At 36.2% G+C, this 27,646-nt stretch overlaps 1 long non-coding RNA gene across 1 annotated transcript in view; it reads right to left on the bottom strand.

The window, feature by feature from the left end:
* LOC125183372 (uncharacterized) overlaps positions 1–27,646 on the bottom strand; it is an 85,375-nt gene that overhangs the window by 43,611 nt on the left and 14,118 nt on the right. The window contains exons 4-5 of the long non-coding RNA XR_007165285.2: positions 21,588–21,733; positions 1,828–1,904 (exon numbers count right to left, since the gene is read on the bottom strand). This is a non-coding gene — a long non-coding RNA (uncharacterized lncRNA). The remainder of the gene's footprint in view (positions 1–1,827; positions 1,905–21,587; positions 21,734–27,646) is intronic.

The raw sequence follows: 27,646 nt of genomic DNA, 5'->3' as shown, positions 1-27,646 counted from the left end.
TAAGAGCACACAGGAGAGCGATCCAGTTACCATCATTTGTGGTTATCTTTGACATCTTAGACTAAATGATCTGGCTATTTTCAGCTAAGTCAGCTAACGGCAGACTTCAACATCAGAGATCTGAACTCACACTGTGATATCCACACGGAGACACATTCATAGCTCTACCTTTATGTACAGTGTGCACTTTTCTTTTTTGAATGATGTAGATGTATATTCTGCCATCTCTCCTGTTTACCATTCTTACAGCCTGATATCTCTTTTACTGGCATCAAGCATCTTCAGAACCCAGATTAAGTAGGATTTAGCCCAGAATCACTAGCATCATTTCTTCAAATACTTAGGCTTCACAGTCATAAAATAGCAACTACTCCTTGGATTATGGCACCACATTCTTGATCCCACATAATCTTAACACATACATTGCAGGGTTCTAATTTTCAGTGACTGTCAGGCACCTGTTTATATTTATGTGGTGTGTTGACATTTCAAATGTCCTGCAAAGACTTTCACATTGATTTGGACAGAACAGCTCACAATGTAAAAAAACCAAGCATGTGAAAGGTCATTAGAACATGACCTCACTGCAACTTTCTGATAGGAGGCTGACATACATCAGTAACATTGGTATTAGCCATTTGCTTTTGCATTTTGGGGAGTATGATGAAACACAGACATTTAAAACGTGTTCAGCTTTTGTGTGACTCTCCTCCTGTTGAAAACAATGGTACTAAACAACAATATATTTTTAAAGCAGCAGAATTAGGTCAGTCCTGAGCACCTTTGAAAACCTCTACTAAATTAGTAGCTCAGCCTCTAAATAGCTGAAGAACCTCAGCATCAAATTTCAAAGCTGATGTCATTTCTATCCTTTGTGGGGTTTTTACTGTTTAGGAAACAGTTGCAGAAAGAAATTACTGTTGAAGTGAAATAAAAATCAGCTGAATATTTGTGCACTTTTTATGCTGTTAGGTCTCCCCTTTCCATTTCTTCATTAGTTGAGACATAACTGTAACAGTTGAACAGTCAGTGAGTTCACTTTATTAACAGTTCAAACATAACTTGAAGCTAATATTTTTAATGTTAGTTATTAACCTTCTTTAAATTTAAGCTGCGTTTTGCTCACTTAATTAGGTAAACTACATTGTTTTTCTCTTAGTGGTTCCTCTCTTTAATATGAAAGTAATAAAAGCACCATAGGGTGCACTGTATTTAGAAAAATGCATTAGAGTATACATTTTTCTATGAATTTTAAATTGTGTATAATTTTTTTCACCTTCGCTACTCTTAGTCAAGATTTCTTCACTATAGAACATGTGATCCCTAATGAAACCCTTTTAAAAGTGACTGTACCCAGTCTGTAACTAATTAATTATCAACATAATCTGCTTTAGTGACAGTTATTATTTAGCAAAGCTTTATAATGCAAATCATGGCATTTACATTTCTATTCAAGTGAGTCTACATTTAAAATCTCGTACAGGATATTGCCTTAGAATCAGTCCACAACTTTCTCTTTTTTTGTTTTCTGTTCTCTCCTCTACAGTTCTCGTTTTCTTTTGAAATAGAACAAAACATTGATAATTTGGCTGAAGCCATTCTCCTCTTCATGGCATTTTCATCCGTTAGTAATAGTCTCATCGCAGACTGACTATATCAAGCTATTGAACATAAAGCTAGAGAGCATTTCACTATACATGAAATGAAGGAAGATCATGCTGGGACAGTCACCTTCAACATCATGCATTCAGTCTAAATTTACAGTAATAGACTCATACTCGGAGAACGCTTGCTGTGTTTGTTTGCAAACTAGTATGCAGTACTTACAAGTCTGTGGTTTTATTGACATATTCCTTTCCTTTCCTGTGGTTTTTAATTGAAACCCCCACTGCTCAGCCTAGCTCCTGGAAGTCAGAGAACAGAAGTTTTGCGTTTAGTTTAGCATTTAGACAAGATGAACACATACAGTAGAGTTCTGCTGGTTGATTATGAAATACATAGTTCAGAGTTGTTGGGGGTTTTGTTTTGATTAAGTAAGACTCATGATATGTGTATGGAATTATCACTGGGTTATTTAGGAAAATATTTGCTAGAAGGCATTTGCTTCCCACTGCAGCACACACACTGTCTGCATGTCTGACCTGAGTATACAGCTCACAGCCCTTTGAGTTATAACGCATTAGTAAGCTTGTTTAGGGTTAGCTTTTCTTTCTGGTCACTATCGGGATGAGCTGAGAACTGAGTCAAGTGTATCCCTCTGTATCACAAGGAAGGAATGATTTGTTTAAAAGCATACAGTGTTCTTTACCAACATTGAAACATTACTATTTTAGGTATGAATAGAGTAACAAAATGCATATACAAAACTGATGTAAACTGATATACAAAAGTCATGAAATTAAAATCATACATATCAGTTCTGCAATTCTCATGGCTTGTACCATTGCCTTATGACAGAAGTTAACACCCATTAAAAGTAGTGGTTACCAGTAAAAAAAAAAAAAAAAAAAAAAGCTAGACAATGCAAATAGCATGTAACTATGACGAAAAATGGCAACTGATGCCCACCAACCAATATTTAAAACTTGATTCTTGAGGACTTTCTAAGTATTTTATTTTTCTTGAAGTAGTTCCATTGCAAATGTGTGTGGTGAAGATCTGCCAGCTATACTTAGCGTTTTCACTGCCAATGACAAAGCAAACATATGTCATTATTGTCATATTGCAGAAGTAACTAGCTCCTTCAGTTGCTATAATACACATAGTATGTAATTCACTTGTGATTTGAACATCATCTTGGATATCCTGTAGTGCATTTATTACTGCTCTGAATAATTAAACCAACATATCCCTGTGACCAGGGTCACCTCTTTTCATCCAGATAACGTATACATTCAGTAGACAGTGATTCTGGACTAAAACGTATCATTTCTTCCTACCATGAAATGAAGGGAATGGCTTATTCATATTCAAATATGGATTTAAAAAATTGCCTTGGATGCAGATGGAAGACTTTCAAGTATTCCTCCTGTTGCATTAACACCCTTAAATCAAGTAGCCAGCGAAGTCTTTGCAGCACTGAACTTCTGCCTCAAAAAAAAAAAAAAAAAAAAAAAAAAACAGCATTTGTCAAATAAATGTCTGTTAATGAATAACATGAAAGAGCCCATGTTCCTTAGTTGTAAATAAGACAGAACACAGAAGTGTGGAAAGAACTCTGCTAAAGAAACAATGAAATATTAATAAACTTGTATAGGAAGCCTTGATAGGTGAGGGAATAGACAAATACATTACTTGCTTTCTTTATCTTCCAACAGAACCCTGCCTACATGAAATGGTATTCACCTATGAGGTGAAAAACACACCAAAAAAAAAAAAAAAAACATGAGAAACAACCCACAATTCTACAGTCCAGTTCATGCCACAGACCACTGCACAATTAAGGAGTTTACATGCATAACAACATGACAAAGAAAAATCTTGTATTTGATGCGTGTATAGACTGAACATCAAGTTAATGCTGATAAACATTTACATTTCTTTCTTTTATATTTATAGTCATACTTGAAGAACTCACATGAACAGACATATGCTATTATATTTCAACAGTCAAAAGATGCTCCAAATATCTTGACTTTGTAACAAAAGAGATAGTAAATTACTGATTTTCTCCATATAAAGCATGTGAACAAATTCATATTTACTGTGTACCATAGCTGTGCAAACACACTCTGAATCCTTTTCCCGAACTCAGTATCAAAAAATTTGAAAAGCAATTGATTATTTAGGTAAAATTCATCCTCCTTTGGAGAACTGGTGATTGAAGTCTGAATGATTAGGGTCACTGTTCACTTGTTACTGGTAAATGTTGACTTTTTAAAGGAGATGACAAAGATAACTGGATGACTTTTTCTACAGCTTAAGAATGGAAGGTATAAAATCACTATCTTGTCTAAAGATCTTTCAAACTGAAATGGTAAACTACAGGTTTTTTCAGTGGGATTCCACAGTGTTTAAGAATTTGCGAATATACCTGTCAATATTGTTCTTTATGCAAGAAATAAAGTCAGACACTGTAAGACACTGTCACTCCTTTGAAGGGTAACTGGGAAACAATTGCCAGTAGTCCACTGAAATTCCAGCGTGTGAAGGACTGCCAGTTGGCTCTCCAGAACATGGACAAAACAAGGGGTATTTTCTGATTATCACTACAACATCAGCCCATTTGGCCTAAGCCCAATCAAAATGAAATGTCCAGCTGGGAGCCAGCTCCCACTTGCCCCTTGAAGTTTTAATCCATGTCTGCAAAAGGTAAAACAACTATTAGGCTATTATTGCAGCAAAGAATCTCTTTGGGGAGTAGCAGAAAGAAAAATCTCCTACTTCACTGTGAATAGTCACCTGGTAGGAATGTATTTGCTGGCTAATATGATCTGAAAGAGAGCAAATGGAATAGTGAAACATTTTTTTAGACTCTAGTGCTGGTGTTCTCGTATATTTGTTGTGATGTTACTTTTTATGCAGACAAAATCTAACACCTAGCTAGATACTGTCCCAATTAGTTCATATTGATTTTAAAGGTGTAACTTTTCCATTTTCTTTTCCACATCATTTTCAGGATCAGTTTGTCACAGTTGAAATTAGATTATCCTCCTTCAAATGAGCTCCAAATGAAAGGCTCTTTCGTGTCCTTCCACTTTGTCTTCCTTCAGAGAGCAGCAACTTTTACTTACTTATGTTACTATCAGGGAAAGATGACCCTTTGGCTTTCAGCTTCATCTAGAGATTAGGCACCAAGTGCTCTTGAGCTGCAGGTTGTGAATTCCTAAATCTCAGGAAATCTCAGCTGTAAATGCTTTCAGCTTAAATTATGCTATTCATATAGCATTTGAGGATGGTATTTCACTGAGGGAATGGATGTAATGCAAGCTGAGTTCTGGTCACATCCAGAACATGTTTCCTATACAGGCGGCAAAAAACTATAGTGGGAAATAATTTTCTGAAGACCCTCTCACAAGAGGATAGCTTCAGCTTGGAAAAATGTGTTGGAAAAGGTAGAAAAGGTAGCAAAGACAGTCCTGGATTAAGATGTTTTTCATCATTTTAACAAAGTTTGATCAAGTAAATTTAACCTGTAATGCTGCTATATGATTTGTATGATACTTTGGCATTATCTCCAAAAAATTCTTTGAAAATGAATAATGACATCCTAATAAATGACTGATGATAAATTGTAGGTTTGTATTTGCTCTCATTTTTCTCTAATGATGGTTTTATCCTCCACATATTTTAAGGATAATTTAAATATTCTATCTGACTGCTTTATAATGCAGACTTATTGTCTTGTTATTGTGAGAAAGATCCACACTAAATACAATAACAGGATTTAAATTAAAATGCAACCTTGGATAAAAATATCTATGCTGATGACCTATATCACAGAGTATATTATTTTTCTTCTACATGTATGGTAACAGGATTGGAACACCTGATTTATTCCGTATTTAGAATTCAAAAGTGCAAGGTTCTTTGTAAAGTAACAAAGTTTTCTTAATTGAATCCTTAAAGTTTTTTCACAGTGCAACATGTGATGATATATCAGGCCCCATTCCCATCAGACCCATATTAGCACTCCTGCATATAGACAAAGATTATGCCATTCATGCCCCACAGGACACCTATTTCTATCACTTCTGTCTCACAGATCAAACTGAATGTAGGCAGCAATCACCATGTAAAAATAAACTATATGGTGCTCTAGCACAGCATAGTTTGTGGCTGACAAGGAACCAGTATTCTTAACAAATTTGGATTCTAAATCCTTTACCCATAATAAATGTTTTTGAATATGTATTTCATTTATCTTGAAATGAACACATACTTACCCTGGCTTAAACTACAAAAGTTGAAACAGAGATCGAGTTATAAAAAAGCAACAGAGGATGGATAGCTACATTCCTAGCTCTACTCAAACACCTACTCAGCTTCTATACACTGTAGGGAACATTTCTGTCCTTACATGGAATACTTTGCATCCTGTATTGTTTAGACCCAGTTGAGGCTGGTGTAAAGCTGGATAAAATCAGCCTGTTTCATAAAAATTTATCATTATTTTCTTAAATATAATCACGAAAGCTTTTGACAAACTTCCTGTATCATCGCTGTCTCAAAGCACTTTCAGTGCACCATGAAAGTTCTGACAATTGGTTTTGTATGCAGAAAGGAATGAGTATTAACTTGAATGAGTATTAACTTGTCCTTCTCAGTTACCTGTTACCATGTCATGGGTGAAACACAGTAAAAGATATCCTGTAGTGGATATGGATACCAGGGTTTATTTAAGAAGCAACACAACTAAGAGCTTTTGGCCTACCCGGTTATCCCACACACCCTTCCCATTCCCTCCCCAGCATTACGTTCATGAGATCTTAATTTTCCTTCCCAGCAGGGAGGCCACTGCTAGTTCAGCGAGGCCAGGCAGAAAGTCACGTCAATCTTTGCTGTGCAGCTGCTCAGAGATATCTGTCTCAGGTGTTGTGGACAAAGCCCCTGGGCATCCCCTGACATTGCTCTCTGCATCCATGCAGATCTCCGATCTCCATGATCTTTCCTCCAGACAAGATCTTTAACTTTTAAGACAATTTCTTCTTTTCAGGAATCCTTTATTCAGTCACCAGCTCTTGAGAACTTGTTTTGCCCAATTTCAATAGTCTATGTGCAGACGCACAATGCATGCTCAGCCTCCTAATTGGTGGTTCTGTGTTATGTTTCTTTATTAGCTGGAAGATTTGGAACTTGCCACTTTTGTTTAGTCTGTTTGTTTAGCTGTTACCAAAATGTACAACCAGCCCATATTGGGCACCAGACTTCTGTTTGAGAGTTCAAAAGTTTAGTTTTGAACATCTATCCACACATGCAAATACTCTCAATTATCTGCCACTTGTTTTCAGTTTAAACTACTTGTTTTGACTACAACATACTACCAGTACACTTTCTTTTTTCCACTTTTCTTTCATATTACAATTTTGATTGCAGCCTACTTTTGGATTATTTCATCATTTTATTAAAGAATTAATAAATTCCCAATTCAGAAATGCAATATTTATTGAAGTAACATAAGTAAATAAATTAATGCTGCAATTTATACCAAACATTTAATATTTCACTTGTCAGGTCCAACTTGACTTTGCAGTAGGCGTCCTGTTGGCATGTGGGGCTAACACTGTACCTTAACATTTAAAAAGAAGTAAGGAGGGAACCTAATCTGTGGCTACAGTAGCTGTAGAACAATGATCAAACCCAGCTCAGAGGCCATGCTGTGAACAAGAACTCTGAATTTGCCAGGACTCCTTCTGGGGATTTATCTTGAAGCAACAGACACTGTACAGTTCTTTTAAAGTATCTAATGGCAGTTAGGACGGATCCTGTCCTAAAAGGAAGGGAATTCCCTTTCATCTTTATGGAAGCTGTCTCAAAATGATATAAACATCACCAAGTCTTGATTTTAAAATGTTAATTTATCTTCCCAAATTACCACGCTCACATATGGCTCATAATTGCAGTATCATGGAGTGTCAATTGAGCAAAACAGATGTATTTTTCAAAAAAATGTGACACTGTTTGCAAAAGTGCTCTATTCTCCATGGGTGCCCATGCTGCTTCTACCTTCTGCTTCAGTACCTACATATTGATACTGCTGAACTAAATGCAGATTTTCTGCTTCAAGTATATACAACACTAACATTCAGGCCAGCAAATCACTTCATTCTGAGAGTGTTTAGATAAATCCAAATAAACCAGTTAAATCAAATGTTTGTGCATGAAGTAACAGACCAGGATTTCCTATGGAACCCACAAGAAAGTTAAAAATTAGTATTCTAATATTATATCAGATAACTCATGAATCAGGAAAAAAAATCTAATGAAGTATATAAAATAGCTTCAGGTACAGTAGTTACGAGCAACCGCTTTGGTAAATAAGAATCTTACCCCATTACATTTTAAGTTTGTGATTTGGATCTGCATATCTTTGGTAGTATGAAGTGCTCAGTTGTTCTGAAACTACTCCACAGATCTTAGTAGACATTAAATTTGGTCACAGTGACCAGCCTGTCTGAGTTACATTTTCTTGCATAATCCTACATAAAAACTGCTGTTCATTGGTCCTCCCATCCTGGAGATCTTGCTCTTTGAAATGATCTTTGCTATACATTAACTTTTGGACACCATTTTCTTCAGGAGATGTGTCATTAATTCTTACATTACACAGAACTCCTTAATTCTAAATTGACACTGGTTTTAGCTGAATATTGGGATGGTTTTCAAATGGTTTTCTCATTTTCATGAAGAAAATTAGTTTCTTGAAGAAAGAAGCAGCATTTATCTAGGTTTCAAGTAGTGTCAAAATATTTTCTATTTTTTTTCTTTTAATTGGAATTTCATCATCCTGAACTATTTAAAATATTAGTTTTTAAAACAGGCATATTTAAAAATTCTGATTGTTAAAAAAATTTGCTGCTTTTGGTATTAATTGTGATGTGAAAAAAAATCCATTTTCAAGAACTGCAGGAAGAAAAAATATCAACTTTAAGCATTGTTATCTTGAACTAATTTCTAACTGTTATCATTGCTAATTGCTTGCTGTGCAACTAGTCATTGAGTTCTTGCAGATAGCTTTTGATCTTTATTACTTTAAAGTTTAGCTCTCTAGTAGTTCAAGATGAGTTTTTCATTGCGTTTCTGTCTATCTTCATGTATTTTCTTGCAGCAGAATTTATAGCAGTATCTTCTTCATATAAAAAAGAAATCTCAAAGTGATGGATGCAGAAGTACTTCTGAAACAGTGTGATATACTGCTGTTATCTTTCGGCTCTTTTGTATGCAGTACTCCGATGGGAGTTAGATGAAGTGAGAGAGTGGGGACTGAAGCCTGATGTACAAGCTGGAAGTCTTTACCAGATACAGGCAGAGTAAGAAATAATAGTCACATAGAGAATGACAACAACAATAATTTCACTTTTATAACAATATTATAACAATATACTTCTCATAAATTGCAATATTTAAAACATCTAAGACTGCTTCTCCCTACTAAGAATTTTACCTTTTGGCTTTCTGACATATTTTTAATTCAGCTTCTTCTTATCCAAAGGAGATTATATCTAATTCCATGAGAATAGGATGGAAGCATGGTTCAGTTCTCTCTCAAAGTCACTTAGCGCTTTACAGAATTGAGTCTATTATCCCTGCACCAATCCAGACACCTTCTGCCTTGCTACAAAAATTGATAGAGAATATACTGCGACACTGGAGACTGCTGTTGTATATTCCTGGATATGTTTAGGACAGTTTATTGCCTTCTCTGTGTCCCTTTTTTTGTAATGTAGGGATAGTAACTTTTGCTTTGTTTTTAAAGCATTTGCAAAAATACAATACAAAGTAGTGCTATTATTATAATCTTATTATTTCATTTATAACTGTTCTAACCTATATGCAACTCCTTTTAACTTACAAAAGAATACAAAATCATACATGGCACCAGCAGTTCTTAGTTTAGAAAGATATCATAGTGAACACAACTTCACTGCCAGGAATAAGGTTCTGGCACTTGTACTTCAGAATACAACATGATTGTGTCTGTAAGTCTGTCTTTTCATGTTAAAAATCAGTGTTGAAGATAAGACTCTATATTGGCTTCTTTTATAGTTTATGTCACTAAGAGATGTAGGATGCAATTACAGACTTTTACCTTCTCCATCCTATCAAATATGATATTGTGAACCTTCTCAAAATGTCACCATTGGAAAGAAAAGGCAAAGCTGATTTCTTCTATTCTGTAACGTGTTACTATTCACTGTGTGGTTCAATTCAATTTTACAAGGCTTCCCTATGTGGTGCAAGAATCTGATTTATGATTCTACATTAAAGCCTCCTTCACTTTTGAGATTCTGGTTAAATATTATATGATGTGACACAAGTATATTGAAAAATAGAGTTTCAGTTTCTTATAATGGGCTTTTGCTTCCTACCCTTGCAGCACGTTCACTTCAGATTGTGCAGGGTGTCCCACATTTCTATTTTTTATGTATCTCTGGTAAATGTGAGAGTTCAATTTGATATACTGTGCTATATTCTCTCTCAAACAAAAGTTACTAGATCAGATCTAAAGAAAAGTCTTCATCTTCTGGAAGTGCCTAATGTTTTACTATGGGCAAGCAGAAATGAATATTTTATCACATACTATTATTATGGATGAAACTTTGATTCTTGGCATCTTTCTATGAGATGGAAATATGTGATACCACATTCCAGATAGATTCAGTACTACACAGCTACAGTGAGATTTAAACATGATTACTTGGATCAGTATCAAAATCTGTCTGGTAACAGAAAAGCTTATTTTTGCCTCATAGTGTTTATAAATTGCACAGATTGTTACTAGCCCTTCCATGGCCACAATAACATATTATAGCATCTGTTCAGATTGGGTTTCTGACTCTAGGAAGGTTTTCAGTGAAAGCACACAGTATACATCTACTGCTACCTATAAGTAAACCAACAGGTTTTGAGCCTGACGAAAAACGAGCGGAGAGGACAAGGAATGTGAGAAACCCAAGTTCTACTTCCTGTTCTCATCAACCAGACTAGGTACATTGGAGAGCAGTGATGTGGTCAGGAAAATGGGTTTTATGAGGAAAAGAAGCAATATAATGTCAAGAATCATCTGCACCTAGAATTCATTCATACATGGCATAGCTACGTACCAGATCTCACCTTAGTGAAAACATAAAATAAGAGAGATGTTTCACATTCCATAGTGATCTTTCAAGTAACAAGAAATGAAACACCTAAATAAGATGTGCTTGCGTTCAAGGGAGCCACTTGATCCCAAGCTATGCAAACTTCAGAATAGTCTAAATCTCTTAAAACTACACATACAGGCTAGAGTTAGACATGTATTGAAGAGTAGCTCTGCATACAATAGTCATGAAAAAGCCATAGACTGTTGGGAATAATTAATAAAGGAACTGGTCCTTGGGTAGAGTACAGTATTATATTACCGTGCGTGCAGCATATTCACATCTTCTTTACTACAAGCAATTTTCATATCTCAAAAAACGATACAACAGACTTGAACAATATTAGTAGTGTTAAGAGATATGGAACAGCCACCGTATGATGAGGCTGGGAAAGCCAGTATTCACAAGCCTTGTAAAGAATAATAATAAAAAAAAAGAAAAAAAAAAAAAAAGCTAAATTATTTACCAGTCCTTGCAGCATAAACAGATTAGGCATAAGGTTTCAAATACCTTTTTCTAAATTGCAAAATCCAATTGTTTAACTCAGTGCCACAAGGTGTTCTGCATGCAAAAACTTAAACAGGCTCAAAAAAGTTAGATACACAAGTAAGAATATGTTTAAATATAGCTATCAATATGATCATCCGGATGAAATTTCTGTCTCAGTTGTTCTCTAAATTTGACCAGAGGCTGGGAGCTTATACCTGTGAAAACAACAAAATAAAGTTGTTTACTCCTTCACTGTGCATCAGTTTTGCAACAGATGGCCCTTTCGTCTGAGCCAGACTCAGCATTCTTCTCTTCTCACTATTGTATAAATTCCCACAGCAGAACTAGTATTGGTTGCTGGTTTATTATTTTCCTAATATTTTTTTTAGCTTTCATAATCTTGTTGTCATAGTCAATTGCAAACACATCCATGGCATGGTAGAGTTAAATCACAAGTGTTCTTAATTTAAAAATTATTAGCATACTACATAATTAATTAGACTTTTACACTTCACTGAGTTTTGGTTCCCCAAAGAAAATTGAGCATACAGAATTTAATTTGATTTAACATTTTGTCAAGGTTTAATCTACCTGAAACATAGTTATATTTCAGGGGAAGCATAAGCTGCTTAGATCTTGTCAGAATTTCCTTAGTGGGAACAGAATTTATTTATTTTAATGTTAAAATACAACAGAGTTGTTTAAAAAGACTGCTTTATCCATTACCAGTGAGAAAAGTGAAAACATAAGCAAGGAGGACATACATGCTGTATCCATGGAATATTAATAATCTTTTCAGTATGTGAACACTTATGACAAAAGTGGTAATTCTACCAGACATAATTAAACACTTAAAATAAAATACAAAATTAAAAAGAATAGGTGAAAGGAGTGAAGAAAATAAATGCTTTAATAACTGGTGAGTAGGTTAAGAGAACTTAGATGACTTACTAAGGATATTTAATAGTATGAATCGTTCACTTAACGCTGGACATTTGAGGAGTCTGTGCAGCTGACAAATGATGCTTCCTATTTAAAGAGTTGGTGAGAAGAGCTAATAGCAAAAATCTCCTCCAGTCTTTGATATTACAAAGACTAAGTAGCTGTAGTGAGCTCCCCATTAACCATGATAAATGGAGACTGAGAAACCAAGATGATTCAAAAGCTCTGATCCTATTCTGCTTCTAGATTTGACATGACTGTAAAATGTTTCTCAGAATTGTCCTCTCAAGTATTCTCAGTTCCAAGTGGAATTTGTTATAAAGACAACACTGCAGATATACATTGGAATATTTCAGAACCTAAAGCAATACACCTATGCTCACATTACGCTAAGCCTGAGCTGATAAACTCTCTTAACCTAGATACACTAGGAAAAGTAGTGCAGAAACATTTGAAAGCTTCCCTGCTGAGCAGTCTTGGGCTACGAGAGTGTCCTGGTTCCAGCTAGGACAGAGTTAATTTTTCCTCATAGTAGCTTGTAGGGTGCTATATTTTGAATTAGGATGAGAAGAGCGCTGATAACATGCTGACGTTTTAATTGTTGCAGAGCAGTGTTTACACCAGGCCAAGGACTTTTCAGCTTCTCGCTCTGTCCTGCCAGCGAGCAGGCTGGGGGTACAGCAGGAGCTGGGAGGGGACAGACCCAGGACAGCTGACCCAAACTGGCCAAAGGGGTATTCCATACCATCTGACGTCATGCTAAACAATATATAGGGGTGGCTGGCCGGGGTGGGGGGCCGGCTGCTCGGGGATAGGCTGGGCATCGGTCAGCGGGTGGTGAGCAATTGCATTGTGCATCACTTGTTTTCGCACACATTATTATTATTAATACTATTATCATTATCACTATTATCACTATTATTGTTATTATTATATTCCTGTCTTAATAAACTGTCTTTATCTCTACTCACCGGCTTCACTTTCCCGTTTCTCTCCCCCATCCCAGAGGGGGAGGGGGGAGGGTGAGCGAACGGCTGTGTGGTGTTTAGCTGCCAGCCGGGTTAAACCACAACAGAGAGCAAGTGCTGAGCCTGAGCTAATAAGGCCCACCAGACACACTCTGACTCTGTGTAGAACTGTTTTGGGTGTGCTCACATTGCTCTTTTAGTATCAGGAACACAGGATACCCTAATCTGCCCTTCTGCATGATATAGTTGAGACCTGCTACAGCTTGTCAACATAACTAAGCATCATATTTTGTAAAACTAGGACTTAACACTTCCCTTTTCTGTAAGCAGTTTGAAGGCAAAGAGCATCCATTAAGTGAAAGCCTGATTTTCTAATGTTCCATGATCTACTTTACGTAACAGACAGACTGTCCAACCAGACAAAATGTCTGGATGGAATAAAATTCCCATTTCATGTACACTGAATATGAGATGTTATGAAGAGCAGAGTTATATGTCATAGTCATACAGCAGGTACATATAGTACAACTCATGAAGAGCAACAGAAATCACGTTCCTGCCCTGACTATCACAAGTGTTGCCTATACACCTTTGGAAGAAGCACTGCTTGTTCCTCTTCTCTGTCTTTGTTCCCTTCTTTTTCTTTGGTATTTACAAATTTTTTCAACCGCCAGAAGTACTGAGGACTGTAGTTGACAAAGACTGCTGCTAATTTAAACAGTTGAAGGGGAGGGCTGAAAATAATAAAACAATTCTTCCAATCTTCGATGCTACAAAGACTGAGTAGCAAAATATCAGTCCCAAATGTGTTGGATGGGATAAACTATTCATTTTGTGAATATACAAGCAATTCAGAGTCTTGATCTGGTGTGATTAAATCTGAGAAAAATTCTATAATTAATCAGTTCAACAGAAGGTATATTTTTAAATGACTGTCAAGTAAATTGTGTTTTTTCACAACCTCAGCAAATGAGTAAAAATGTTCCTGTCTTATAATGTCATTTATAACCATTATGCCTCCAGAGGACCACTCATTCCAAATGAATGGTTTGTTGTTAATTCTCAATTTTATATCCTGCCATTAGGAAGTTTGGGAAGAGAGAATTTTATAGCCTTAAATATGTGGACAAAGCATTGTTTTAGGCCATGTCCATAACTCCCTGCAGCCCAGTTTATCTTAATCTGACTAGAATAAAAAAGTCTTAGAGGAGGAACCAAATATGTATTTTGAACATAGATTATTAAATGACAAGAGTGATCAGAAAACACATTTTCTATCTTGGAAAATAATATTTTCGATTCTCTTATTCAATAATTTTTCAACATGAAAATCACAGAATTGGATTCTATAGCAGCAACCAGAAAAACAGAGTATTTCTTTAGCTGGTAAAAGCTAGCATTTAGTTTATTTTTTTATTTCTTGATGTGCTCTTTTATAGAGTGGATCAACTTCAGTAAAACAGGTGAGAAGTTCCCCACTTTTGCTGCTTCCTCTTTCCACATATGGTAGTTTGAGGATTCTTGGGATATGAGAAGTATTTATTGTATAAAATGTCTGGTGTGTAAAAAGGGGTGACATTATGTGTGACACCTGATCTTCCAGGTGTGTGCTAGGTGTGCTTAGAACACATCTACTGGATTCATACTCTCAAGGCAGAAAGGCAGGGAAATGCCTAGTTCTTTGAATGGATGCAGCTGAAGCACGATCTAAATATAGATTTTTTAGCCATATCAAGGTAAGACAGCTATACCTCTGAAAAAAGGTCTCTAGAAAAGTGTACAGGAAAAATATGCAGAGATGTCATGTTGGTTGGTATGGGACAAGCTGGAAGCAGATGGGCATAACTTTATAGGAACATAAGTTTGCGGTGTGGTCTCCAAATTCCATTAAAGTCTCACTAAACGTTTACTTTCTTCTTCAACCTGAACTCCTGCTGCAGTTAGCCATTAAGACATTTTTCAAAATACCACCAATACTACCTAAAGACACTTAAAAAACCTGCCCTGAAAGCTTCCACCAAGCCTTTAAGAGTTGGCACCAGAGCAAGAAAACTCGCTCTGAGCAAGATACCTAAACCCTGAGCTGGGTTTAGGTATCTGATAGTCCAGGTTGGCATCCAGTTTCCAGAAATTATACTCCCTCTAATAAAATCAGCTAAGCCTTTCTGTGTCACCATTGCCCTATTCTTTGCTGAGCCAGCCAAAAAGTTGTTAAAAAACAATCACACATTTGAACAGAATGCTAAACAGGACTTAATTTGGCCTATTTTCAGTGACATGCTGTAGCAACGATTGTAGCTGTATTATAGTGTTATTTCAGGTCATGATAGCTTTGAAATAATTTGTCATTAACAAAAACACTATGAAAAGTTGCCACTGTGTGTGCCTAGCATCCCTCTTATAAAGTTAATGTCTTTGTTCTGTCAGAGACATTTATAAAATACAGCAAATGATATCGTCTACATGACTGACTAAATCCTGCAAAAGTTCTTCATTTTAGATTAGATAAAGCTGGTTTAAAATCAGGAAGACAGAGTTTCTTCTTCATCTTTATCGCAGTCAATTGTTTAGCTATTTAACTCTATTCTAAAATGAAATGAGTTTTCAGTCAGCATGTCAAACAGCATACTGAATGTCAGCAATAGTTATTATCAAGGAATTATTAAGCATACAATATGTAGGTTTATGCTGGAAACCTCATGAACCTGTGTGGGATGAACCTTGCTCAAATCAGAATGCCATTACATCCAGAATGCCAGGCCTCATCTGAATGCAGAGAAAAGCAAGATGATTTGTACACATACTCATATTCACTTTGTATTTGGTGTTGTTGCTTCCCTGATTCCAATATACTTTAGAGGAGCTACCCTTAGACTCACAGGAATTCTGAAAGGGTGATTTCCATGTGTGTTAGCAATCAGGCAGCTTCTTTGAAATTAAGGGAGACAGCAGGCTTGTATACACATGGTAAGTTTTATCATTTCCAAATTTTTATCTAGCAGTGTGTGAGGTCCCATGTTCTGGGGCAATAGCCATAAAAAAGGGGAACTGGACACCTCCCATTTTCCAGATCCTAATAGATGCCATATCCATAGGTAGTGAACAATACATCACCTTTGCTCTGTGTGACTCTGGACCTGGGGAACCATCTATGTTAGCAGAAGACAAAAAAGCCTTAGTAGAGGCTAGCTTACTAATGCTTATTCTGTACTACATCTTATCAAAAACATTTTAAGGATCAGCAGCTTAATTACAGATCTATTAAAGAATCACAAAAATTAGAGGTGAAAAGGCTTAGTACATCATTTAGGTTTGCTAATGCAGGAATTTCTCTCGAGTATATTTATTCTTCATTCAATTCTCAGGCCCATTTTATAATGTGCATAGATGGTGTTTTGGTAATGCAGAATTTCCTCTGGAGCTTATTTATTCCTCATTTGTTTCTCATGTCCATCTCAAAATAGATATAAAGACCTCAATGCATTAACTTTGATGGTGCAAAAACATACATATCAGGGGACTCTCTCTATGTCTTTTGAAATATAATTTCAGTTTTCAGGTTATTTTGCTACACATGTTGTATCTATTTACCCTCAATGTACTTCCTTTTAACATACACTAGTACTCAGAGTATGAAGCCTTCATATACTACTATAGCAATGTCACTTCTCTTTTATATTAGTAACCTTCATGTGTTTGATGATGGTTGTACCATTTTTCTCATTGAACACCTTCTTAATCAATTAATAAGAATAGAGTAAAATGTTTTTTCAAAACCCTTCAGACCCCAAGTGAGCAGAGATGCACAAAAATAATAACAAGAGCAGGTATGGAGTAAAGTATTATTCAGAAGAAGTAAAATTGACCGAATTCTGCCATAAGAAGTGTCTGCTTTATTGACTATTTCAGTCTATTTGTCTTTCAGAGAAACATTACTATGTCCAACAGTTTGATAATGACAAATGAGATCAAAGATGGACTAATCAAGAAATAAGTGTTAAACCAAAATGGAATAGGAAACCAGTGTGTGAACTAATTTTAACAGACACCAGTTGTCTATTTTGGGTTATTTCTTTTCTTTCAGTTGCAAGGTTGTTCTACCAAAATGATTTTCCATGAAGCTGGTGACAGTCTCATTTTTCACTATCAAGTAAGTCTGCATTATCAATTACATTCTATCTTATTATAAAGCTGTCTGTTCCAACACTCGGCTATGATGTTGTTAAGGGGAAACAGCATCATAGAAAACTTTCAGCAATGAAAGATTCACTTCTTTAATAATGTTTCTATAAATATACTTTCAGAATGCAGCATGTCAAAGGCAAATAATTTTGAATAATAAAAGCTGATACACCTGGGAGTGTGGGACAGACAAAAATATAGATATAATAGGCCAGTTTTCAGCTCCTCTCTAGCTACTTTGACTGCAGAAGGCAGTAAAAGATGCAGCCTGGGAGGTTAAATGACTCCTAGGGAGCACAAGACCTCTAATTTTTGGTAGTCCCCAAATAACAAAATAGACCTTGAGGCTGCCCCGGTTTATATCAGCTCTTAGCCACACTCAGACCTTGATTTATCCCAAGATTGAGGTCTGATGTCAGAGCCTGAGAGACTAAATACGTAAAACAAATATAATACTTAAGAATTTCATTGTTCTTAATTTAATTGTTTATGCAAATCATATCTCCTTTACTTTCTGCACTATAACTAATCACTTTCTCATGCTATGATTTCCACATTTCCAGATTCCATGTTTCCATATTTCCATGTTTCTAGATTTCACTCCTGTGATGATGGGCTGAAGGAGTTGAGGTTGTTCAGCATGGAGAAGAGAAGAGAAGGCTCTGGGGAGACCTTATAGCGACTTTCCAATATATAGTGACTTTTTCCCCAAAAGGGGCCTACTAGAAAGCTGGGGAGGGACTATCAGGGGGTTTAGTGATAGGACAAGGAGGAATGACTTTAAACTAAAAAAGGGGTAGATTTAAATTAGACATTAGGAAGAAGTTCTTTACTTAGAGGGTGGTGAGGCACTGGCACAGGTTGCCCAGAGAAGCTGTGGATGCCCCATGCCTGGAAGCATTCAAGGCCAGGATGGATGGGGCTTTGAGCAACCTGGTCTGGTGGGAGGTGTCCCTGTCCTTGGCAGGGAACTTGGAACAAGATGGTCCTTAAGGTCCCTTCCAACCCAAACCATTCTGTGATTCTATGATTTTATGTTTCTTACCATTGAAATTAACCCTTAAAGAAAGAGATAACTAGTCTCTCACATTCACCTGTGTTTGGAGGTTGAGGACCTTCTAAGAATGCTGATTTTCACTTCACTCTGAAGATTATAACTTCTATCTGCATTTGTCTGGGAGCAGTTTTAGCTGGCAAACACCCAGGCGCACAATCTGAACCAGTGCTCCCAGGGTAGGAGGAGTTTACAAAGGAAAAAGGGTTGCTGTTACGCAGTTGTTCATAAATCTGTCTGATTTTGTATCTCATAGAGAACTGTGGCTTTCTATTTTAAAAGATTAGCTCTGGGTATCTATTCAAATGATCTGTTTATTTATTTTTTCCTAAAGTTCAAAGAGCACTGCTAGCATTTAGAACTACTGACTTCTCTAGTTCTACTGACCCACCTATGCAGTGCAGGTTAGCTCATGCAAGACAATGTGAATATCAAGCACCTACATCATATTTCCATGAGATTCTTTACTGTCATATCAAATCAGTTTAGATTTTGCTTTTTGACTGAAATACATGGTTTCATTTTTTACAAGGTATTGACATTTTCATAAGAAATGACCATTTGTGTGACTAGTTTCATTTCTCCAGAAACCCAGCTTTCAACCATCCATGTTATATCACTGTAAGTGACACATTTGGAAGATTTTCAATCTTTGAAAGATTTATTAGCATGCTGTTTTCAGAAAGACTTCCATTTTTGTAACCATTACTCTATTGTGCTAAGAGTATTTAATGTATTGTGGTCAAGTTTGATAGAAATTAAAGATAATTGTTAAAAATTACTGATAGCACTAATGAAGGAATATGAATTTTATAAGTCAATGTATGCTTTCATATATATGACTCCCGTTAATGTCAATGAAAACTCCTCAGGCTTGTAGCCCTGAGACTTAAATTAGATTCTCACACATTTCAGTATTCCTGATGACGTATCCTATACAACATATGTTACGACGTTAATGAGGCCCATCATTGCAAACATGCTAAACGGACAGAAGAAACATAATCTGTATCAAACTCATATAAGGCAAATTGCTATATATACAGTGAAGGACCTATAAAACTCATTATGCATGAAAAGACCCATGTGCTCAACCGGTGTCACTGAAAAGACGATAAGGATCGAAATAACCTCTTGCCAAAAGCTGCAGCACATACATTTATCATTTAAAAATGCATATAGGTATTAACTTGACAGATCCAATTGCAAGGTAATAAAGTTATCCTTCAACTTAAAATTAGAATAAAAGGAATGAAAGGCAAGAACAATTTGTGTTTATTTGATGAAACTTTGTGTTTAAATTACCTCAGTATTATCTGTCAAAATGCATAAAACAACACTGTTTGATAGGACGAATCCCTTGTACCTGATGGATCCAGCTTGAGCAAGCTGGGTGCATTATTATAACAACTATTCATTTGATGACACATAACTTGATGAAAGTCATCTTGAGAGATGATGACAAAGAGGCTTTTTACTAAGCCTGGTAATTCCTTAAAGCTAGTATGAAAAGCATCTTACTTTGGGGCTTCTTCTGAATACTGAACAGTGAGTAATAATAGCTATATTATCAGCAGTGATCATTTTGTTCGCTGATTTTAAGTTTATGTGTTGAAATTAAAAAGTAAGCAATATCAGATATCTTAACAGTATTTGGACATTCTCTGGAAAACTAAAAACTTCTTAAGTACTTTCGTGCAACAAACAGAGACAATGTGGATATCACTAGTTACCAGCTATTTAACTTACATACCTCTTTATATAGTATCCACTGAGATAACCTGCATATCTGCAGAGATAATTACTAATTTGAAGACTAATGGAATTAAAACAATGAAGAAGACAGGTTCCTGAAACAAAGTATTGGATCTGGATCTGGTAAGCATGGAGGATTAAGTATTTCAAATGGAAAGGTGTAGTTTTGTAGTTTTGTCAAGAATGTAGGCCATGCTTAAAGGAAAGGAAACTTGTCTACCCTAGGAAGCAATGATTCTGTTACAAACGTAGAAATCTGATAATTAAAAAAACATGAGTTTGTAGTGAAACAGCGAGCACCAAGGAGATTTACATGATCCTTAGATGTAATAAGCAAGAAAATATAAAATAGCAAGAAACAGGTCATATTGCCTTAGTACTGTCAATTCAGTAAACCACTCTGGAATACTGTGTCTGTTTCTAGTATCCGCAGAAGTACACTGAAGAATAGGACAGGCTTCAAAGAAGAAGAACAAAAATAATTAAGAGGTTATCTAAGAGAAAAGCTCTAATTACACAGCTGCTATGGGACTACAGGCAAAAATTAATTCTAGGGAATCCTAGGGCCTGTGCTATGAAGTATTGAAAACGAAAGGATTGCAACTGTCTCTCCTACTCTTGGAATTTTCCAAAAGCTGCTTTTATTTCTACATAGCAGTAGAAAAGCATCTAGTCTGGGGAAAGTGTTGGAAATCCATAATCTTCAAAAATAATTAAAAAAAAAAAACAAAAACACTCTGTGATCTGCAAGTAAGGAAGCAGTTGATCCCATCCAGTTTCTAAAAGGCAAATACTGTGCAAGATGAAAACTGGATTGCTGTTGTTCCCTTTTCAGCAAAGTTTGCCAGTCCTTTCTGGAGCAGGTGCCCAAAAGGATGGTGAACTTTACCATTGAAATGAAGATACTTCTACAGTTTGTTTGAGAACATTCTGAAAAAGGTCTCTCCTATTGATTGATCTTTCCTATTACAAATTCATTGGAGTTTTTCTAGTAGCGTTACTCTGAGAAGAATCCTCAGCCAAACTGAATTATATAGAAAAAATGGTTCCATTGCCTCCAAGGAGTTTCTGCTCAGAGACCTAGTGGTCTTTTTTTTTTTTCTTTTTTTTTTCTTTTTTTTCTCTTTTTCCCCTCAAGAAGTTTTGTTATTCTTTTAGGAATTCTACTGCCTAAAAAAGGTTTGATTAAATAAATAAATAAATAAAAGGAAAGGAAAGGAAAGTCCTTCTCATTCTGAGCTTCAAAAGCAGAAAAAAAAATGTTTCTGAAGTTCTCAGGTATGTTCTTTGATACATAGACTTCAACAAAATTAGTGTTCTTTTGCAGATAGCAAATCTACCTACTGAGCTGTAAAGTTTGGGATTCTGCAATTTTATCTTTCCTCCAGTTCTGCATACCTTAACTTTCGGCAGTTCTCCCACATTACTGATGCTATCTGGAATCTTGCCCAGTATTCAATTGGCACCAAACTTGGAACTCAGCTCTACACTTCTTCATGCGGTCTCCCATCCCATATGTAATGACCTGATTCCCAGCGTCATTGCTGTAGGAATAGAAAACACTTATTTGTTTTTTTTCTAAATACCCTTTATCTTTTGATTTTGATCATTCAAATATGCATTTTAAGCCATATCTTGTAGTCAATATATTTAATATATGATTATATGTAACGATTAAAGATTTCTTTATTCTTAAGTCAATGTTTTTTTATACTAATTGGTGCAATGTGATATGAGGTTTATATATATATATAATCTGTACAAAAAGCAGCAAAATTTGAAAAATGCACCAAAAGTAAATGAAATATTAACTAGAAATCAATTATACTATTCCTGATAAAAATCTTTCCCTTGCTAGAGAATATGTATTCAGTTCTCCACATTACATACAATACACAGCATTTACTCTGTTTACTCTGCAAGTTTTTATTGGGAAGAAATCATGAAGATCATGGAGATGAAAGAAATACAAGAAATAGATATAAAAGCCTGGTATCACTGAGGCTAGTAGAAAAACACCTTTTTGACTCCAATGAGGTTAACTTATACGTTTATTATACAGTGACATTCTTACTTTCCTGCTGTCTCTGCTACCTGGAGATTTGGGAACACAATATTTTTCTGGAACAACTGTTTTCAGGTATATCCACCATGCAGGACAACTCTTTTTTTTTTTTTTTTTTTAAATGGTGTAACACTGGACTCTCCATACCTTACTACAAAGAAGAACTTTCATAGACTAATATTTCATAGACTAAACACCTTCTTTTTAAGTTACTGGTCACCACTGACTTTGCTGTTCACCTCATCTAAGAATTAACTTTCTCTCTTTAAAGTGAAAATTTGATACTGATTTTTTAAATCCCACATTTTCCTGTTTGGACTGCTACTATCTTTAGCTATAAGAAACTGTTTGATATTCATTTTTTTGATTCAAAAGGTAGAATTCTCAACCTCATCTTTATTCAGGTCCCAGAAGTGATAGACCCCTTACATCTGCAAAGCGAATATGAGAGAAAGTGAATTACTGATATAGGAGAAAGTAGAAGGCTTAGAAGAAAAAAAAAATAAAAAAATTAAATGAGGTTCACAGACAACTTACCTTTTCTTTATATTAAGTAACATTTACCTATTCATTTTCCCTGAGCTTTACTGTATTTTGATTAGTCCCTGAAGCACTGAAAATATATGAAGGATTTTGGTCCCAGAACATAAAGTCATACCCAAATAAAATAATAATAGAAAATTAAAAAAAAAAAAAAAAAGAGAGAGAAAAAAACACCAGACTGGGGACTGATAAAATTATCAGAGATAACTTTAAATTATTAATTCAATAATGAACCATTAATAATGAATGCAGGAAGTATTACAAAAGCTATCACAGCATGATACCATCCAAATTTTACTTACCAGATGTGTTTTATTGATTTCCAGAATTGATAACTCAAATCTAAGGGAGGTATACTGGGGAAACCATGCATACATAAATAAATGATTGCATGTGGAATGAGCAGTGCTGCTGAGGAAAGCTTTGTGCACCACAGTCATTTTACTCTTTTGAAACATGTAGACTTAGGGAGGAGTCATGCAGATAAATGGCAGAGATTGTATTGGGCTTGTTTGTATAGACACCCAGTTCTATTTCAGGTATCCATCTCAGGAGGAATAGTTTATATAGATATTCCAAGTGGCTCAGTTTACCCTTCAGTAACTTTATTAAGTATTAGGCTTCTGTACTCACATAAATCCATTAAGGGATTTATCTAAGTGGCCTAACATTCAAACATAGTTTGCTTATAGATCTTATTACAATCTAACTTGGTTCCATGAGAGGTCTACAGCCAGACACTGCAGGTCAGAAATGTGGTCCAGATTTTACCATAGCCAACCTCAGATACAATTGCAATGGTCTACTAGTATGTAGCTCAGAACTGTAAAGTTCTTCTCGCTTGAAGACATGGAAACCATGTCAGCTGAGGATCTATCTAATGTTGCAGATTCCTTAACTAAAAGACGGCTCATCTGATATTTTGTACAAATCATTTAGATATTGGAAAATAAGGTAACATCTACTGGTGGAGGAAGAAAACTTAAACAGATCAAAATTTTAAAACCAGATCTTCTCAGACATTCTCTGTTGCCAGCCTCTTTTTATCTCCTCCATCCACAGCCCCAAAGAACAGCAGAATGTAACCCTTCTGTCTGAAACAGTACCCAAAATATTGTAGGTCAGATAGCGAGGGCTCCCAAAAACTACTAAAAAAAATATTGCCTGGATCTGAATAATGTTTCATCTCATCAGTATTCAGCAATGCTCTCTTGTCATAAAGAAGACTAAAATAGAATAAAACCATGAGAACAGCAAGTGAGCAGTGATAAACATTCAGAAGACATTAAGATTTGTTTAGCCCAGACAGCTGCAGATTTTCTCTGTGACTACTGAATCTCCTTTCCAGTTGAGAACTGTTAGAGTTCCTTCTCCAAACAGAAGTATGACTGTTACGTGTGGCATATGAGAAAGGCTTGCACATGAGAGTTAGGCAGCTAGCAACCACACTCACTATATGCAGATATATTTTAAAAAGAAGGGCAGCTGTTATACAACAAATGAGAGAGGTGTAAATAATCCCTGGCACTAGCCATAGTAATGCTTCTTCATAACAAACTCAGTGATTCAGACTCACATCACTCCTTTGTTTCTCCCTCTCAACTGCCAAATTCTGCATTTGTATTTTTCTTCATTAATGGAAAGTAGATTGTTTGGAACTGAATAATGCTGGAAGAATAGCAACATCTGCTGTGATGTTTACTATTGTTATTATTCTTTACACAAGTGCTACAGGAGCAATTATATTTGCCTTCTGTAGCCAGTTCATTAAATCAAGCAGGAATAAAGGGCTACAGATACTCATCCTATTGATAAGAGGGAAAGCCCAGGAACTGGAGAAGTGAAGCAGAAATACAAGGACACTGGAATAAAGTACTTCACAGGAGGTTCAGATTCATGGCTTAAGCTCACACTTAGTTCTTGACCACTCGGAGACTCTATGTTCTGGAGGGAAAACTGGAAGGTGTTTCTCCAAGGCAACAGACTCAAGATGTGCCAGGGGAGGTTTAGATTGGATATCAGGAAGAATTTCTTCATAGAAAGGATGGTTAAGCATTGGAAAAGGCTGCCTAGGGAGGTGATGGACTCCCCATCTCTGGAGGTATTTAAGAGACGTGTGGATGTGGTGTTTAGGGACATGGTTTAGTGGTGGACTTGTAATGTTAAGTGGATGGTCAGACGTGATGATCTTAAAGGTCTTTTCCAAACCAAATGATTCTATGATTGCTTTGGTTGACTCTGAATTTCTCTTTTACAGACTGCTTTGGAAGCATGAAGCATTTCATTCATACTATGATGTCTTTAGGTGGGATAAAAAGAGCTATGACAGGATTCCTAGACCTCCACTACTCTCCCTTCTGCCCCCTAAAAAGATCAAAGAAAGCAGGGTTTAAATTCACCTTTCATACGTCCTTTCCCTTTGTATTAGGTGATAAGCCACTTAATAATCATCTGGCAAAAGCTGGAGGCCACTAACTCTTCTGCCTCATGAAAAATCTATTATCAAAAAAAAAATTAAATGTAACACAGCTGCATCGCCTAGAGAGTCAGAAATTCCATGGTAGTGGAACACTGTCTCAACCCAGGAGTTTTTAAAAGGGTGTTGGTGAGGGTACATGATCAGTGCAGCTGTGTGAAGAATGGTCTAGTAATGTGACCTTTTGCCACCTTTTTCTGTTCAGCAGTTCTGTTCACTTTCCTGTCATGTTGAAGTAAGTATAACCCCCCTCCCTCCCCTTTCTTCTGTTGACAGTAGTTCCATAACCCCATGTTGAGGGCATTCAAATATTTCTGATCCACGTCAGTGTATCTTTTCATATGATGGCTTACTTTGCACAGTTATTAGTTCATTAGCAGAGTGAGCATTAGGCATGGATTGTGAAAGAAGTAATATATTAGTACTCTATTTTTTTTTCACTGGGATTTGCTCTTCGAGAGAATCTGAGGAGGAAAAGGTTAGATATTTCCCTCTGTTGCACTGCTAAGTAAAGAAGGGAAGATATGACTGGGAATCAATATCCATCCTTAAACATAAATAAGATAGAAGGACCAGTTATGGAAGGAATTCAACTGCAGCAACCCAAAAGGAATATGCTCCCCTTCCTCGAGGGGGCGGAGGGATAGTTATGCCTACAAACTAGCTAGGGAACATATGTGTCACCATCAGTAATATTTACAGTCGAAACTTCATGAACAGCGAGAAAGGGCACAGGCATACACATTCTTACAGATTGTGTTGAAGTGGCTTAAAGAGATGCTTTCAGTTTAGACTAACATGTTCTAATTTGTATTGAAAGAGACTGGAAATGTCAACAAGGTCATTTACCACATCCTAGCAATTGAGAAGGGAAGCTCCACTTTTGTAGAAGGATGTTTACAGTCACAGTCATAAATTCTGGAATGTTTCCTACCCAGTTTGCAAGAGCCTTTGTCCAGACTGCATAATACTAACACCTATCATGGCTAGCACGAGTCTGAAACATTTACCAATGTCAACAATTTCCTGTTTTCATCTGCATTTACAACACAGGTTGGGCAAGACAGGCTTCCAAGGAACTGTTCCCCTTAAGGATATATCTGAGACTTCACAAAGTGGGAAAAACACTATGTGGAAGGGACATGAAATTAAAGCAGATTCTCTGTTCGTTTTTACTGTATGCTGACCGGGACATGGTGTCCAGATAAGTGCAGCAATTATTCTATAAGCTCAGAAGCAGTCTTCAAAGCTACACAGATACACTAAGGACAAGTGGCTTTGGTGGCCCTTGTCATTGTTCTTGGCAGTTCCTAATGCCACTGGATTGATATGAATTAATCCTGTATTCTAGGACCAAAGCCATTTTTGATCCAGACTGCAAACACTGCAAATCTCTTGCATTTGCCTGAAGGCTGAGAAGGCAACCCTGAGGTGATCCACTTGCGCTGGCAGTGATAAATCTTTGGGCAATTTTTCCCAAGCTAATGTGGAAAGCTTTGGAAAACAACTGTGGAAATGCTTCTCTCTTGTCTTTCTGAGGAAAGTCAGAAATGGTGACACATGGACTCTCAGCAGAACAATTGCAGACACTTTCCTGCCTATTTATGTACATGTCAGGTCCTGTCATGTGTTTGTTGTGTAGAAACAGAAAGCACACACAAAGGACTGGAACAGTTTGAAACCCAGACAAATAATGTAGCTTTTTGTGTCTGCCTTTTATTGGCCAGCACTGCTTCACTCTTCTGGGGACAGACATTGTCCTTCTTGCTAACCTGTTTTCTTAAGTCACAGTCAAACTCTGCTGTTTGTTTTCAAAAAATCACTTTTAAGGCAGAGAAAACAGGCTAATGCTCAGAGCAGAAAAATCAAGATAGTAAACCCGCTGAACTGTTGTTTAAGAACAATCTTCCTATCTATTCCAATGTTTTGTCAAAATTAGGAAGTCTTGTGGCATTATTCGTTTATGTAGTATTGTTCAGAGAGACAAAACATTGGAATTAGTGTATACTGTTTTAGGAAAACATACAAGAAAGAAAATGGTTGATGGATAACTAGAGACAGATAAATGTATCCCTAAGTCATTTTTGCTGTTTTATTATCTCAGCTACAAAGAGATGGGGTGGAGCAAGGTATGGAATGAGCTTTAAAAATATCCTTCAGTTTGTTCACTTGCACTGTGGCATACCTGCCACAGTTTTACCATAAATATCTTAACAATTATTTCAAGATACATTATTCTTCCATTTAAGTACATGTTATACATGAATGATGTTATCTGTAAAGGCAATAAATTCAGTCACAGCACTAAAATGTAATTAGAGTATTTTTCTGTGACAGAATTGATTTTGGGTAGGCACATTAAACTCATTTGTA

This window comes from Anser cygnoides, chromosome 12 (genome assembly GCF_040182565.1).
Source record: "Anser cygnoides isolate HZ-2024a breed goose chromosome 12, Taihu_goose_T2T_genome, whole genome shotgun sequence".
In the NCBI taxonomy this organism is placed as follows: domain Eukaryota; kingdom Metazoa; phylum Chordata; class Aves; order Anseriformes; family Anatidae; genus Anser; species Anser cygnoides.
The sequence above is the reverse complement of the archived record's forward strand: the minus strand, read 5'-3'. Positions and strand labels throughout refer to the sequence as shown.